Raw genomic sequence first — 18239 nt, forward strand, 5'->3', positions numbered from 1 at the left:
TTGTAATTGCAGATCAGGTCATATAAACAATATTAAACGAGCTTTGAAATAATAATATAGAAGGCCTAGCATGGGTAACAAGCATGTAAGAACAGGGGATTGGTATAGGCAGGTTTCGATTCAGAAGCTTTACGATTTTAAACAATTAATTTAATATAAAGGAAACAAAATATTTTCTTTCAGAATCTTTGAAGTTTCTAGTTTGCTAGTAAATTTTCAATGCTTTTGAAATTACCCATTTTGTCTAATATTTCTTCTTTTCTGTTCCAAATAAGTACACATCCACAGTCATACAAACATAATTACTTACTCTGTAAATATACTACAACTATAGTTCAACTTAACTGTGATGTATTTGTATATTTGATTCAATGTAAATAAAAATTATGCTTATTTCTGTTTCACTGGACAGGCAGGTTGCATGTTGAAAGAAAAATGTAGGATAAAATGTAACAACTAGTCATTCCATGTTCAGGAATGTATGGCTTTTCATTAAGTGCAAAATCTTTATTATAAGCATTACAGCAACAAGATAATTATAAATATAATAAAAAAAGCTTTGGGAACAATATTCTTCTAACTAGAGCAACTAATAAAAAGGATCACAAATGATGTCTTTGTACTGTGTAACCCAAAAGTACATTTTTACAATCCATTACCTCCAACTTTGAGTAACACGGGATAGATTAATGTTGGTGCAAAATAACACTTCATTCTATCTACAACATGTTTGACACATTAAAAATATTTTTAATTTAATGAAACAAATTAAGTTCACATGCAATATAAAAACATTCCAAATTTCATCCTATTTTATTATCGTAATGTGCAATATTAAAACAAGTTATTTTTCATATTGTAATTTTTTCATTCTGATTATAATGAGGAGAATATTAGTCTGTATACCTACATCATACATCACTTAAAATACTGTTTGTTATAAAAAAACTCCATAGTACCTCTCAATTTAGTAAATCTTACATTTCAGTGTTTTTAAGTTTTCATAGAAAAGTACATGAATAATGCCTACTTAATACAGAAAGACCTCTAATAAATGTGATGTAGCTATCATTAACCACACACATTCACATGCACGCTAAGAATGAAAGCATACCATCGATTGTATTTAAAGTTGAATAATATCAGTATTTGCTTGTCACAAATAGCAAAACAAAATTATACTTTATTACAATTTCACCCCACACTGACAAGAAATTATATTTTACATGTAATTATAACTCTCAGAAAATCTCTCTCGTTTTAAAGCTAACATACAAATAAATCAACTAACTATTTTAACTGGGTAGTTCTTTATAATGAACAACCTGGTTTAAAGAAATGTGTGAATGTGTTAGTGCATAAGTGTATTGTACTGCAAGTCATCAGATATATGTTTATACTTGATTCTTGATTAATTGCATTCTGAAATTTATTAAAGTAGTTTTAAGTATCAACTGTTTTTGTGTTCTCTAAGGTATATCTTTTGCATAAATATTTTTTCACACTCATTATATTTGTAAGGTTTCTATTCTTTAATATTTTTCTGATGTTGAGCAATATTTGAGAATATATTGGAGCATTTCATTCAGTGTAAGTTCTCCCATATCCGGTAAGATCTGTTATAACTAAAGGTATTGTCAGCAGTCTACATCATTCTATTTAAGTTTCAGTACTGTTGTGTATTTTAAGGCAAATACATAGATAAAGCACTTACATACTCATTACATTTATCTAACTTTTATCTAGTATGATTTCTTTGATGTTGAATAAGATGTGAACAAATATTAAAGACTTTGCCACAAATCTCACATTCGTAAAATTTTTCAGTGATAGGAATTCTTTTATGTAGATTAAGGTGTGAGCACTGGGAAAATGCTTTGCCACATTCCTCACATTTGTATGGTTTCTCTGCTCTATGGATTCATTTATGTAGAGTGAGGCCTTTTAGCTGGATAAAGGCTTTGACAGATTCTATACTTTTCTAGGGTTTCTCTCCAGTATGAATTCTTTTATGTTGAGTAAGGTGTGTGCACCAAGTAAAGGCTTTGCCACATTCTTCACATTTGTAGGGTTTCTCTCCAGTATGAATCCTTTTATGTCGAGTAAGGTTTGTGCACAGGGTAAAGGCTTTGACACATTCCTCACATTTGTAGGGTTTCTCTCCAGTGTGGATTCTTTTATGTCGAGTAAGGATTGAGGAATGGATAAAGGCTTTGCCACATTCTTCACATTTGTAGGGTTTCTCTCCTGTATGAATTCTTTTATGTTGAGTAAGGTTTGTGGACCAGGTAAAGGCTTTGCCACATTCCTCGCATTTGTATCATTTCTCATCCATATGAATTCTTTTATGTAGAGTAAGTTTTGTACACTGGGTGAAGGCTTTACCACATTCTTCACATTTGTAGGGTTTCTCTCCATTATGCATTCTTTTATGTTGAGTAAGGTGTGTGCACCGTGTAAAGGTTTTGCCACATTCTTCACATTTGTAGGGTTTCTCTCCAGTATGTATTATTTTATGTTGAATAAGGATTGAGGACTGGGAAAAGGCTTTGCCACATTCTTCACATTTGTAGGGTTTCTCTCCATTATGGATTCTTTTATGTTGAGTAAGGTGTGGGCACTGTGTAAAGGTTTTGCCACATTCTTCACATTTGTAGGGTTTCTCTCCAGTATGTATTCTTTTATGTTGAATAAGGATTGAGGACTGGGAAAAGGCTTTGCCACATACTTCACATTTGTAGGGTTTCTCTCCATTATGGATTCTTTTATGTTGAGTAAGGTGTGTGCACCGTGTAAAGGTTTTACCACATTCTTCACATTTGTAGGGTTTCTCTCCACTATGGACTCTTTTATGTTGAGTAAGGTATGTGCACTGGTTAAAGGCTTTGCCATATTCTTCACATTTGTAGGATTTCTCTCCTGTATGAATTCTTTTATGTTCAGTAAGATGTGTGCACTGGGTAAAGGCTTTGCCACATTCTTCACATTTGTAGACTTTTAAAATGGCTAATGTCCAAAACAACAGACATAATAAGTGAGGACAAGGGTTTGCAGGAAATCCATCCCTGTAGACTGTTATTGATTTTAAATGGATAGTGTCATCATACAGATTTGTTAAAAAATGTAAATAATACAACTGCCTCATCATTCACCAATTCTACCTATGAGTATATTCATGTAAAATCAGTATCTGAAGAAGATTCTGCACCCCCATGTATATTGCAGCATTATGCACATTAGCCAAGAAAATGGAAACAAACTAAATGCCTCCTTTGATGAATAGAATAAAAAATGACTGTACAAACACATACCATATACTATTACTAAGCCATGAAAATGATAAATATCCTGCCATTTCAACAACATGGATGGACATAGGAGGCATTATGCTAAGTAAAATCAGCCATTCCCAGAAAGATAAATACTGCTATGGATAATTCTTTTAAAGCTGCATTTACAAAAGTAAAGAGTACAACAGTGGTTTCCAGGGTGTAGAGTAAGGAAAAATGAGGAGATTTTAAGGGTAAAATCTTTTAGTTATAAGATGAATAAATCTTGGAGATCTATTGTATGGCAACATGATTAGAGTTATTAATAATTTTTTATATGCTTAAAATTTTTAAGACCATAGAACTCACTATTAATAAATGTTCTCACTATAATTAAATGATAAATATGTGAGAGGATGGATATGTTTATTACCTTAATTATATTGTTTTACCATTCATACACACATCAGATCACTACAGTGTGTACAATAAATTTATGCAGTTATACAAATATTATTTGTGCAGACTTCCACCCATTAAGCACCCCACACACAGAAATATATGCACACACACACATATGAGTGACACATTTCTGATGCTACTAAATAGGAGGAAATTATGGAACATAAGTTATCAAAGTATTATATATCAATTGGGAGTATAAATATATTCAGTTATTTGAAGCACTGAATGAGACAGTGTATTTAAGAATTATAATTATATAAGGTGAACAGAGAAAATAAACTATGTTATAGTTTGGATATTTGGGTATAATAAAGTTGAAATTTTACTCTCATTTTATACAAGAAAAAGATTATTTTAAGTCAATAACATTAGATATTTTTACATTTAGGAAGAGGATATGCATTTGTACAAAATTAGTGAATCTGACTTTCTGTAGGATTGCCTCTGAAAACGTAGAATTGGAAATCATGATGCAGAAAATATAAATATCTTTCCCTAGAGTTTCTTGCATTCCAGAAACAAATCCCAACATCTTCACTATTCCCCTTTACACATTTCAGAAATGAGGCATCAAAAGGTACTTAAAAGATGGTTTTGGTCATGGAGGATCACCCTTATAATCCCAGCACTTTGGAAGACCAAGCAAGAAGGAAGCCAGGATCTTGATATCAGCCCTAGCAACATGAGGAGACTCCATTTTTATAAGAAAATAATAATAACAAAATGGTAGCTCATGCCCATAGATCTAGTTACTTGGAAGACAGAGGTTGTAGGATCTCTGGAGCCCATAGGTTTGAGGTTGCAGTGAGCTATGATCAGCCACTGTACTCCAGAAAGAGCAGGAGAGTGAAAGGCTATCAAAAGATGGTTTAATGTCATGGTCTTCAAAATATGCACAGATAGTCCCATAACTCCTAACCAATAGAAATGCTAATAGATAATGTATTCCCTTATAAGCCAAGACAAGAAGTTTGGCTCTCACTGAATTCTAAGGAAGATCACTGCATGGGTAGAGTTCTTAGAGAGTTTAAGAGCGTGGGACAGAAGATGTCCTTCTAAAAATCATTTCCAAAGGGCAGAATATTCAAACCCACTTTTTAATATCTGCCTTCCTCCTTGAGTTTTGGCTCTCTAACACTTGTTAATCTGCTTCACTGAATCTCACCTACCTGGATATTTAGCTGTTGTTTCCTCTTTCTTCATAATCCAGGGTTCTATCCTTCGCTCCAGGCATGTGGTCAGCTCTGGCTTTGACTTGGCAAGACCTGTTTCATTAGAGAAATTTCACATGACTCTTGCTGAAGAGTTTCCAATTACTAATGCAGTACTATCCTTAGTAGAGAGAACATTAGTGAAGAATCTAGAAAATTCCTTTGCAACGTATTGCTTTCTCACAGACCCTGTAGAATGATAAAAAACTGATCTAATTTATGACTAGAGCACCAATTCCCACTAGCACCAAATAAATAAGAGGTGGAAATTCTATTCCAAGGTGCAGACAACAATTTTATACCCTGATTTCTAGAGTAGCCACTAATCTAGTGTGAAAGCCCAACAAAGGGAAAGGTTCAAGATAACATGAGACATCTAATGATTTTATTTTATGCACCAAAATCTTCAAATTTTCTTTAAAATATGGATATGAAATTCATTCACGTTGCTTTCCACAGAGGTTGAACTAGTTTGCAGTCCCACCAGCAGTGTAGGAGTGTTCTTCTGTCTCTGCATCCATGCCAGCATTTGCTGTTTGGGGACTTTTTGATTACATTGAGAACTTTTAAATAAGTAAATATATATACACATACATACATACATAAATATGTTGAGAATGTAGAGAAATTGAAATGCTGCCATGTTATTCTGAACCTTGGATTCTAATATTATACAAAATAGACATAGAACAGATAAGAAAATAAAAATACAGAAAGAATAAAATGATTTGCATTTCCCTGATGATCAGAGATGTTGAACATACTGCAATGAGATATCACTTATCTCCAGTAAGAATGACCTTCCAGTAAAAAGTCCCCTAACAATAAATATTGGCATAGATTTGGAGATAGAAACACTCCTACACTGCTAGTGGGACTGCAAACTGATTCGGCCTCTGTGGAAAGCAATATGGAGAAACCTCAAAGCGATACAAGTAGATCTACCATTTGATCCAGCAATTCAATTACTGAGCGTCTACCCAAAAGATCAAAAGTCATTTTATGAAAAGACATCTGCACTCGAATGTTTATAGCAGCACAATTCACAATTGTGAAGGTATGGAAACAACCCAAGTGCTCATCAATTCATGAATGGATTAATAAAATGAGGTGTATGTATACCATGGAATACTACTCACTTTTAAGAAACAATGATGATATAGCACCTCTCCTATATTCCTGGATACAGCTGGAACCCATTCTACTAAGTGAAGTATCTCAAGAATGGAAAAACCAGCACCACATGTACTCACCAGCAAATTGGTATTAATGGATCAACACTTAAGTGGACATATAGGAGTAACATTTATCTGGTGTTGGGATGGTGGGAGGGGGGAGGAGGGGATAGGTATATACAACGACAATGTGTAAGATGTGCAACTTTTGGGGATTGGACATGTTTGAAGCTCTTATTTGAGGGGGGAGGGGGCATGGGCAATATAAGTGACCTTAACACTTGTATCCCCATAACATGCTAAAATATAAATAAATAAAATAAAATAAAATTTATTCATGTAAAGTAGAAACTTTTAAGAAACTATTAATAAAAAAAGAATGGCCTTAATGTGGAATAGAAATTCTGTATATAAGTGATCCTCACCAAGGGAGACCAGGTTTCCATAGTTCTCTAACATCACATCCCTATACAAATTCCGCTGAGCATTGTCAAGGCATGCCCACTCCTCTGGAGAGAATTCTACAGCCACATCCTGAAATGTCACCATCTCCTGTAAAAAGACACATATTTCCCAAGTGGCCATAGAGAGAGTTATTCACTTGACTACAAGGAAAATGAGTTGTGAGAACTGTTTCTGACACATGAAGTACTGGAATTATCCAATAAGATATTCTCTAGCACATTGATATTCTTGAACGTATTCTCTTATCCGCTGGAATGAAGATCAAAAAAGATGTATGAATCTGTGTGCATAGGATTCTTCTATGGATGATAAAGTATTTAATACAAAATTAAGGCCCCTAGTACAGTAATATAAATTTTGGGGTGTTATATTTATATCACATCAATAAATTGTGCATATTTGTCACATACAGGATCATAGAGAGTTAGAAGATATCACATAATTTTTAGAAGTACAGTAAAGAACTGGAGATTTTGTTAAAATACAGCTTCTGATTCAGGCGATCTGGGGTGGGGTCTGAATCTCTGCATTTCACATAATATAACTACTGACAACAATGCTTCTTGCCTAAGGAGAGTATTTTGTCAATATCCAGTAAGTGGTAGACTTTGAATATATCTCAGTTCATCTGAACAGAACACAGATAATATCCCTCAGTTTTCAAAGCAAGGTATAAGAAGAAATTAGAGCTTCTAGATTAAATGTGATGGCTCATGCACATCAGAAAGTAAATCTCCACAAGACCCTTAATGATAAACAAAAAAACAATTAACTTTATATTGGATGAATCTTTCAGAAAGCATGTTAAGCAAGTGAATGAAATTAGCATAACTTTATCAGAATGAATTGGTGTTAGGCATTGTTGCAAAGAGGAGGATACAAAATCACTGCTGGGATGGTAGTGGCCAACAATATGTAACCATGAAGAATCATCAGATTTATGCAAATTTTGGATACAGATACTTCCCATGTTTTATCTTTAATAATGTATGTAAATACTTTAGCATCATACGGAACAAGTCTTTTATTTTATAGTTTTTCCATAATTTTCTGGTTATCCTAGGCAATCAATGCTATCTTCTTTCTGAACTTTCCTAATAGTATATTATGTAGAGATGGTGAAGTATCTAGATCAAACTTTAGAGTACCTGTTTCCCTTCCTCACTCAAATCCAAAGACTCTATCCTATCCCCAATGGGAATCTCAAACATTCATACTATTCTATCTTGACCTCTCAGGATGGGAACATTTTTAATATTATATGCCATATATTTCTTAGAAAACATGGTTATTGTAGTAAGAAGCTTGTGTGAGAGAATGTACAGTAGGCTTTGTTATATAGGAAGGAAGGATTTCCCAGAAAACGTTGACTACCATAAGAAGAAATAAAAATATGTAGTTACAAAACTTATTAGGCATACACATCAGAAGTAAAGAAGTAAAGGTTTACAGGTTCAAAAAATTGACATTCTATATGACTATCTGTAAGAAATAGTGGACACAATGCCAAATCTCGGCCACACTTACCTGATAACCAGCCATTTCTTCTTCTTCTTCTCCTACTCTGAAATTTCTTTTCATGTGAGATTGTGTGGAACAATTAGAATTAAATCTTGAGACTTTCCTTAATGGAGTCAGCACAATTTCTTCCCTTGTTTCCATCACACTCACAAGCAGGAGGAACATACAATGCAGAAGGGCTACACTCACTTATTCTTGCTCACAGTAAAGAATCAGCTATGATCAGCTCATTCAGGGAGACCAAAATGTGAATTTCTCCTGTCCTTTCTTCTGGTTACCTTCTCCTGCTACAGGTGCCAGGAGTTTCTGCTACAGGAATGAGTATCTGGACCACACTGATCTGCCTCTACCAAAACCCAGAGAGCAGAACCTGTGACTTCATTGGGGAACAAAGGTTAAACTCAATTCTCATGAATATATGCAGGATTCCTAATGCTTGACCCTGGTATCAAATTAGAATTATTTGGGGCACAATTAAAACCACATGGATGTTTTCACCCAGCCCAAAAGGCAGATGATGGTGTTTCTTCAATCTACCCAGGTATTCCTGATTGAAAGCCTGGGCTGAGAGGTAATTACCTTAAAATTGTCTCTGAAACATCAATGTGAACGTAAATCATGTGGTACTGTGGGCCTCACTCTAAGAAATGTGGTCTGCTGGTGTGGAAGGGGTACATTCATTGGGTTCTTTGTCAGGTCCCCTTTATGCTGATGTTGCTCAACCTAGATCCATTATTAGTAGCACTCAGGTAGAGACAGCAAGCACAGCATACATACTGCCTTTTGCCCAACACTCATCACAACATACACTTAATACCAAAGTGAAGAGCAGCATAATGCAATGTCAACTGAGCATGTGCTATGTCCTCAGATGTATGTTTTGTTGCACTGTGAAGAAACCTTCACATTGTGTGATGTAATCCTTGTTATTCCACAAAAGGTGACTAGTAAACCCCCATTAATTTACAGAAAAATTCAGATGTGGTGCCAGCCTTTCTATTCTTCACACACAACTATAATACAACACTACAGAAGATCTAGAAATTTCTTTACACTCACCCCAAAATTTCCTTTCAAAATCAACCCAAAAGTCCATGTTGATCTCTTACACCACAGCATGTGTCTCCCCTGAGTTTTTGGTATATACTTGGTCCAAAGTATGTCCTCTGTCTTGGGAATTCCAGGTTGAGTCCAGGTCTAGTTTGGAACAAACTTGTGTATTCTTTGCTTTTAAAGGCCTTGGATTCAGATTCATCATTTTACAGACCTTAGATTCTTGGATTCAGAATTCAGATCTGCAGATTTCGGTCCCTTGAGAGGCATAGACTCATTAGCACTCACTGTACATTTCCTCACATTTGGGCAAGAAGAGAAGGCAGAAAGGGAGTTTATGTGTTGTACCCAGTGCGCATTATCTTGTTCCCATTTGTGTCTGAGCCCTACGGTCTGTGACTCCATTTCAGTTCTAAAGATGTGAGATTCATTTAGAGAAAGGATAGAACTAGTGATTATTATCCAGTGAGACTGTATTCACAGGAATCTGGTCTAAGTATGCTCTGGGGGTCCGTAGACACCAAAGAGGCCTAGAGAACTTACTGTGTGCAGATGTGGGGACAGTGAAGCTCTGTACTTTGGAGTTGCAGGTTAAGGACTGGAATTCAAGATGGAATCTCGTGTTCAAAGCCCTTCTAATTTAGAAGTGGTGGGCACATTTTATGTTTATGTTCCATTTTTAATTCTGGAAAGTGTTCAGGAAATATTAAAAATGAAGACTCTCCAACTAAGAATACCTGTCCACAAAGTTACAAGAGAATTAAAAGTAAACACTTTTATTACTCAATTAAAGCAGAATGTGATGTGCACAGTGCCAATCCACTGAGACATTTCAGAGGCACACATAAAGGTGGTACTGTACATAACTAAGCAAATCCTAACTGTTACATACATGTTGTCTAGATAAATAATAATTAGCTTTGAAGAAAGAAGAATGAAGACTAGACAGCCCTATTTGTCATAAAGAGTGCACCATAAACTTACTTGATAGTTAATGAGACTCTTTTTTTTGTAATTGGTTAAATTCAAATAAAAAACAAGTGTCTCAAGTCAATGCAGGAGGAGATAATTTTGCAACTTAAAGCTAGGTGCTCACTGATGTTAGGATCTCATCTTCATATGGAAATTGTGGGATAGGGAAATATCTTTGTTGATATTACATTTCAAAGATATGTTTCTCAGTTTCAGAAAAGCATTTCTTAAAACAAAATCTTTTTAAAAATCTTTCAAATGTGTTACAAATCTTAGGCAGATAGTTAGGATCTCTGTCTCTTCTCAGGACAATGGTGCCCTGTTTTGGTGCTATTTCCAGCAATTGCTGCACCAGGGAGATGGATAAGGCTGCCATTCCATTTTGGTGCTGCTCAACCTTTCATTCTACCCTGAGCCACTTCTACACCTGAAGAAGGAGGGAATGGTTTATCAATCTAGCGTTTCCCCTGCCAAGCCATAATAAGATTTACAAAGTGATCTAGGGTATCCTAGGTGTAATTAGTATGTCATTCACTTTAATCTGCATTGCAGTTCACCCTCCTCATGGGCTTTCTTGGAGGGAGCTCCTATAGTTTGATGAAATTTTCAGGACACCTGTTGATTAATTGATAAGAACCTACACCTCTGAAGATACAAATTCTGATGAAATAAAATTAATGAGCATGTTACAATTTTAAAGTACAAAATAAAAACCACTCAAGAGCTCGTCAACTTATGAGTGGATTATTAATATTTGGTATGTGTTTACAAGGAAATATTACTCAATTTTAAGAAATGACAGTGAGCTAGCACTGCTTATATTTTCCTGGATTGAGTGAGCCCATTATCCAAAGTGAAGTGACATAAGATCAGAAAAATGGGCTCCACATGTACTTGCCATCAAATTGGTACTGACTGATTAACACTATGGTACTCAAATGGTGGTGGTATTCACCAGGGATTCAGGGCATTGAGGGAAGACCCACATCTAAGGGATGCCTTGATCATCATTGAGGGTAAGGGCATACCTCTAACACTCACTAGGGAGAGGCAAAGATATAAAATGTCACTGTAATTTTTGTATTCTCATATTTTCTTGAAATAAAAAAAATTATAAAAACCATACATCTTTCCTAAACTTTATAAAAATATCAAATATTGAGTCACAAAGCAAATATAAAGGTCAATCATGTAATGATTGCAAAGTGAATTATGCAAAAATGTCAAGATTATTTAAAAATTATAAATATATCAATAAATTTTGATTTAGTTATCTCATGCCAGGAAGTTAGAGTTAGGGTGACTTTAGGGAAAATTTCAAATTTAGGAAAAATTATACATTAAAAATATAAATTATTACATTGTCCATAATGGCAGCATTAGAAGAATACTACAATTTAATAGATATAATTAGGTAAGGATACCAGGGTTCTTCCATTTAGAGGTCTATGAATTTAAAAAAATGAACAAACTGACACTTTGTACCCTTTGATTTTTCTCTTTCCCCATCCCCCACTCTTTGTGGTGACCACACTTCCCACTATGAAATCAGCTTTCTTTAGATTCCACAGATAAGTGAGATCATACAGTATTTGTCTTTCTGTGCCTGGCTTACTTTACTTAGCATCATGTCCTTCAGTTCAAAACATGTTGTCACAAATGACAGAATTTCATTCTGTTTGACAGCTCATTGTGTAAATACACCTCATTTTCTTTATCCACTCATGTGCTGGTGGACACTTAAGCTGCTTCTATACCTAGACTACAATGAATATTGTTCTAATGAATATGGAAGGACATATATATCTTCTACATACTGGTTTTGCTTCAACTGAATATGCTTCTAGAAATGGTAGTGATGGATCATATGGTAATTCAATTTTCATTTTTGTAGAATCTCTATACTATTTCCTACAATGGCTGTGTTGAGAAAATAGGTTTTTATGACTCAGAAGGGAGGAGGGTGATTGGGGTTGAGGGATCAAATATTATCTACTGTGTGAAACCTATATTCATTGAATGAATGATACAATAAATGTCCTGAATCTAACACTATATAATTCATACAATCAAAGAACATACAAAGAAAAAACATGCCTGGTACTCCCTAAATTCATTGATATACAAATAAATTTGGCTGTCCTAATTTATATTCACAACAACAATATGAAGTGTTTCCTTTTCTCCACACCCTCACCAGCACTTAGCATTCATCTTATTGAGAATAGACATTCTCACAGGTGTGAGGTAATAGCTCATTGTGGCTTATCTTTCATTTCCATGATGATTAGATAGGTTCAGCATTTTGACATATATCTGTTGAACATTCATTTCTCTCTTTTGAAAAATGTCAATTCGTTTAATCATATCTTTCCCAAAGTATGCCTAGATAAAAATCATCACACTGTGTCTGACATATACATACACAATTATTTGTCAATTAAAAACAAAAATATAGGAAAATAAATAACAATGACCAAATAAGATGATTGCACGGGAATAAGAAACGATATTTGATATAGTACACAAATAAGCCACTTTCCTAATATATTTATTGGGGTAAAAATACAGAAATGAATAAAAGGAGAAAATCACGAATTTTCATGTCAACCTTCAAGACACGATCATTTCTTTTCGTCTATTATCTGTTCCTCAAAATATCTGGCTTTATAGTTAAATGCATATGAATGTCTCTCTACTTATGGTAAATCCCACCATTTCAATGTATATGTTTCCTTGTTTTAGATTTGGATTTTCAGTGTATAGTTAAATATGTCATATTCCCTATTTCCTGGGCACTCTCCTGGGGGCTTCAAACACATCCCCGTTTGTCAGTTGGTAGATGAGACGGTTGAGCATTGGCATTAGGATGGTGTAGATGACAGAGACCAATTCTCCTGCTCAAGGAAATGAGACTTTTGTAGAAGGGACTTGGTAATGGAAGCCATATAGAATAGAGACTCCAGGGCCATTTGAGAGAAGTAAGTAGCCAGGGTTTCCATGTGACCCAGGCTTGAGACTGTCAACAGTCAAGAAGACAGGATGAATACATAGGAGACCATAATAGCTAAGATAGGAGGGAAGAGAAAAATAGCACCATGGATAAAAAGAACCTTATATAGAGGGAAGTGTCAGAAGAGACTAGTTTAAATACAGCTGGGATCTCAGAAACAAAATGATGACCTTCTCTGGAAGTGAAGTTATGGACAGTCAGAGGGCAGTGCACTTGGATGAAGGCATTGAGCATTGCACTTAGCCAAGATGGAAGCACCAGGAGAACACAGAGAACACGGGGAATGTGGATGGGGTAGTGCAATGGGGGACAGATGGCCAGGTAGCAGTCCTAAGTGAGGACGGCCATCATCTGACACTCTGCTACCAACAGGGTGATGAGGAGGAAGAGATGAATGCCTCAGTCAGTGAGAGATATGTGATAATCCCTAGAGAGAAAGTTGAGGGCCATATGAGGAATAAACATGGACATATAGAACTGGCACATGAGGGATGGCTTGCTCATCAGAAAATATATAGGGCAGTGGAGAGGTGGGTAGGGCTGAATGAGAAGGATGACTGTGGTGTTTCCAGAAAAGACCAGGAATTCCAGCATGATGAGGACTAAAAGAAGCCAGGGATCCTGGAGTCTGCAAAATAGGCCTAAAGAATGACACAACCTTTGATGTCTGGTTGTTCAGCCTTGCTTGTTCCTTATTTGTTAACTTTCAAGACAGATTGAAAGAGATATATTCACAGTCTGTACATAATTATTCTAAATTAAATCACAAGGCACTTTCCAGCACTTCCAATTCATTTTTGCCCTACCCTTCTTTTGGTTTCAGTAAATAATTACATTTGCATATCACCAGGATTTACTAAGGAATCATAAAAGTGTTCTAGATTATGACACTTGACACATTGGAGGAGAGAGCATAATCACTGTTGCATTTGAACATGTACTTTTGAAATATTTTTTTCCTTAATTAAAGTTCTAGAAATTGAAATCCTCTCACAATTACAGTAAACATTCTGAAGAACCAAAACAATAAAAAAATTCAGTGTTTTAGTTACACTAGACACTTTTCAAGGGTTAAATAGCAACATGTGGTTAAAGGCTACAGCTTATACTACAGCATGGATACAGAATATTTTCAGTATGGAAGAATGTTCTGTTGGATGCCAAGCAGAAACCAGGCATGGGAAGAGACAGTACTGGCCTATACATAAGACAAACTCACAAGGCAGTCAAACAAGCTTAGCCAAAGAATACTCTACACTCAGCAGTGTACATGGTAACAGAAGAGCAAAATCTACATTTATCCATTCAGGTCATAATTCCTACTGCACTGGAGAAAAGGATGGAAACAAAACAGAGAAGGCTCCCAGGCTTCCTGATCTTTCATTCTGTTTGTGGTGATTGACACAAATATGTAATGTCAGGTAAATGTAGCTGTGATGGAGAGGAGTAAAGCAGGATAAGTGGAGAGAGAGTTGATGGTGGGGTGCGGTGTGGGTGACGTCCCCCTAGGGAGATCCATTTGAGCAGGGGCTTGGATGAAGGTAGTGAGTGCACTGAGTGAGGATATGTGGGAAGAACCTGAGTGTGAGCTTTGTGAGTTGTGGCTCAAGTGGAGTGAGCTTCATGGAGAGTAGAAGCAAATGAGCAGAAGTCAGTAGAGAACAGGGTCCCTAGACTGTTTGTCTCAAACTCCTACCAGTAAACACCTTTGGGGCATGCACCCCTAATTCATGCATATAGAAAGTCTTTATTTACTATTATCAGTATATTAGCAAAGCATCATCACTACATTTAAGGATAAAAGTAAACATCAATACAAGGTCTAGTATACTCTCACTTTACCCAAATGTATCATTTGCCTAAGGGACCTCAAGTGAGTGATTGTGCTTCCTTATAAAGTCTTAAAGTTGCCAGAAGGGATTAATTAAATCGGTTGAATGGACCAAATTGTTGCTATTCAGCATATAGCACAGCTTCTTCACAGCAGAAAACTTCTGTAAACAGTGCAAAATCTTCTATAACCAAGCCATTTGGAAAGAAGCTGCATAGCATACTTATAGGTACCACTTTTTGGCAAATCAGGCTCTTCTATTGCTGTATAACTTTCAAGAAGTTCTTTATTCTTACTGACTCTCAGTTTTCTCATTTGTAAAATGGGAATTGGACTTAATTTTTTTTCTGACATTTGTGACTGGGGGCTCCAAAAGAAAACCAAGTTTGTTATAAGTAAAGCAAAGACAGTACATTTTATCTCTATAGTCAGGCTCCAGTGGATGGTTGTTAATTAGACACAGGAATAGGGGAAGAAGTTCAGGAAGAAAAAAAATAAGGTTTGTATAGGTAAAGTAGTGGAAAATGGCATGGTATATTTAGGAAATCCATTTATTTATAAATGGTGAGAGAGCATGGGATATGTGTAGGTTCCTTCAGCTGTGGCTGGTGCATACTAGACACTTAAATATTTATGAAAATAACACAGGGGTAGTGATGAAGGGGAGTATGTAAGGAAACTGTCTGGAATTAGAATCCAATCCAAAGGAGCTTTATGTACTGATTATGACAGCTCAAAAACTGTCGGGGCCTCTGAAGAATTTTCCGGAGGGTTTGATGTGATAAAACTGGCCTTTTACCATCCAGCTAGCTGGTAGAGGTGTAGGGGATGGGTTGAAGGGGCCACCTTTGAGGGGAAAAGCATAGTTGGGAACCCAGGAGACCAATCAAGGTGGCAGTGACTAGGGCCCTGCTGAGGCTTTGGCATTGAAGAAGGAGAGAGGTAGATTCAGGTAATATTAGAGGTGAGATGAAGTGCACAATGGTATTTTTTACTGAGGTAGAAACATATGAGTCAGGTAGGAGACATATTAAGGAATCAATGAGATTTAAGCCTACTTACCACTTTGATACAAGCATCAACTATAGTCAAGAGCCACAGATGAACGTGCACAGCTGAGTATTGACTTTAGCCAACAGCCATGATATGAAGGTGCACAGCTGAGCGTCGACTTTAGTCAACAGCCAAAAGCTTTTACTTTTACAGCTTTTCTCTCTGCAGTTGCAATATGTATGTTCAGCTAATAAGTTACTATGAATCTGTGAGCATTTAACAAGTCCTTAGTAGGAGTTATTATAGTTATTTTTCTAAAGCTGCCAGCAAAGTAAAACAAGCTTTCAGTGCTTTAAAGCTTTCCTCATCACACAAGAACAAAATGGATTTGTCATCAATGTACAGCACATAGTATCATGCGGACTATGAGTGCCAGCAGAGGGCAAGGTTTCATAGCCAGTGAACACAGGTCTGAAGTGTTTAATAATATGGACTGAATGATAATCCTTCATAATGATTTTTGGGCTTTCAAATTCAAAGGATGAATGATTGGGGTGTCTTCTGCTCAGACAAGATGTTCTGAAGTATCACAGGGGGTTGTGAAAAAAGGTACAGAGTGAGCCTAGCTTTTCACCTGCTAAATGTGAGTATGGGTTGCCCAGGGAAGGCAACCACCTCTGGGCTGTGGTTTGTCATGTAAACCTGAAGCTCCATTTTAGCACTTGTAGCATTTAGGGGGAGCTGATGTGACAGGACTAGATAAAACTGCCCAAGGAGTGTTTACAGTGAAGATTGGAGGGTAAGGTTGTTTTATCAGGGGAGCAACACAGGCCTAGAAGCTACTACTTGTGAAATTCAAGGTCTAAAACAATATCAGAAGCCTGATGTAAAACCTCTAGCTTGTTAAAACCAAACCAAAATACAAACAAAAACAACATACAAACCTTGCAAAATATAATTATTTGCAAAGAAATATTATCAAAAGCCAGTCTGCTTTTTTACTACAACAATATTATTGAATCACATTGTGGATGACTTTTCATATAGCCAATATGTGTAATGTAATGTGGAATGAGACCTCATCCAAATTTATTATTTTTGAACTGTATGAAAGAGGTTGGGGTGTGCAAAAAGGTGTCTTCTCTTTCACTGGCACCTGAAACCCCCTTCCCTCAGCCCCTGATTCCTCCTTCTTGGGGTGCCCTCCCCACTCTTGCCCATGGTACTAATCACCACATCTCTCAAATTTGGAGGGGATTTATGTAATGCTGAGTATAGACTTCTGGGTTAGTAGCTCCTTGTGATACTTTTCCCACAAGATTGACTTCTTTTTTTTATTTATTTCAGCATATTACAGGGGTAAAAATGTTTAGGTTATGTATATGCCCTTTTCCCCACAGGAGTCAGAGCTTCAAGAGTGTCCATCCCCAAGATGGTGAGCACTGCAACCATTAGATGTGTATATACCCATCCGCTCCTCAATTCTCCTCCCATCTGCCTGATACGGGATCAATTTAGTTCTGATGAATATCATCTTAGATCACCTTCTCCCTCTGGTGTGCCGTGGTGGCCTTATCACAGCTTGATCCAGTCCAGGGCTCTCTCAGTACTCACTGGCAGTTGGCCTGGGTCCAGGGTCTGCTGTCCCAAGTCAAATGCACTCCTTTGGTACTCCCCTACTGGGGGACATCTCACTCAGGTCGCCCATTTTCCTCTGTGCATCTCTTCCATCATGTTCTAATCTCTCAGGATCTTACTTACTTCATGCCCCACCCACTTCTTGCTCCACTCACATGCTCTGGCTTCTGAGGATCTGCCTTGTTAATATAACAGCCCATGAGTACTACCAGGAAGGTGCTTGCTGTGTAGGGCAAACCCACAAGGTAATGGACATAATATTGGACCTCAGCTTGGATATCTATTTTCTAAAAAAGATTTGGAAGGTGTCTAAAACCTCTCCCACTTTTAAGCACGTACCTAGAATCAAAATCCTCTAGGACTATCTGACAAAAAGCAAAAATAAAAACAAAGTGGGGGTTTCATGACTGAGAAAACATTCTGGCCAATGTGGGCAATATAATTCATGTGATAATATAGACAGAATAACCCTGTCCCATTCTAAACCACTTGGTGAATATATAGGCAATTTACAATTTGAAATTGTGGTAAAATACACAAAATATAATATTTGCCATCTTACACATTGTTAGGTACACAGCAAAGTAGTGTTAAGTGTATTCACACTATGTGAAAGAAATTTCCAGAACTTTT

At 36.4% G+C, this 18239-nt stretch overlaps 1 pseudogene; it reads right to left on the reverse strand.

Moving 5' to 3' along the window:
• Positions 1-1738: 1738 nt before the first annotated feature.
• LOC142866385 (uncharacterized) lies at positions 1739-9202 on the reverse strand (annotated as a pseudogene).
• Between the last annotated feature and the right edge of the window lie 9037 nt (positions 9203-18239).

The sequence above is a fragment of the Microcebus murinus genome, unplaced genomic scaffold (assembly GCF_040939455.1).
Source record: "Microcebus murinus isolate Inina unplaced genomic scaffold, M.murinus_Inina_mat1.0 scaf004_hap2_Mmur4.0, whole genome shotgun sequence".
NCBI lineage: Eukaryota > Metazoa > Chordata > Mammalia > Primates > Cheirogaleidae > Microcebus > Microcebus murinus.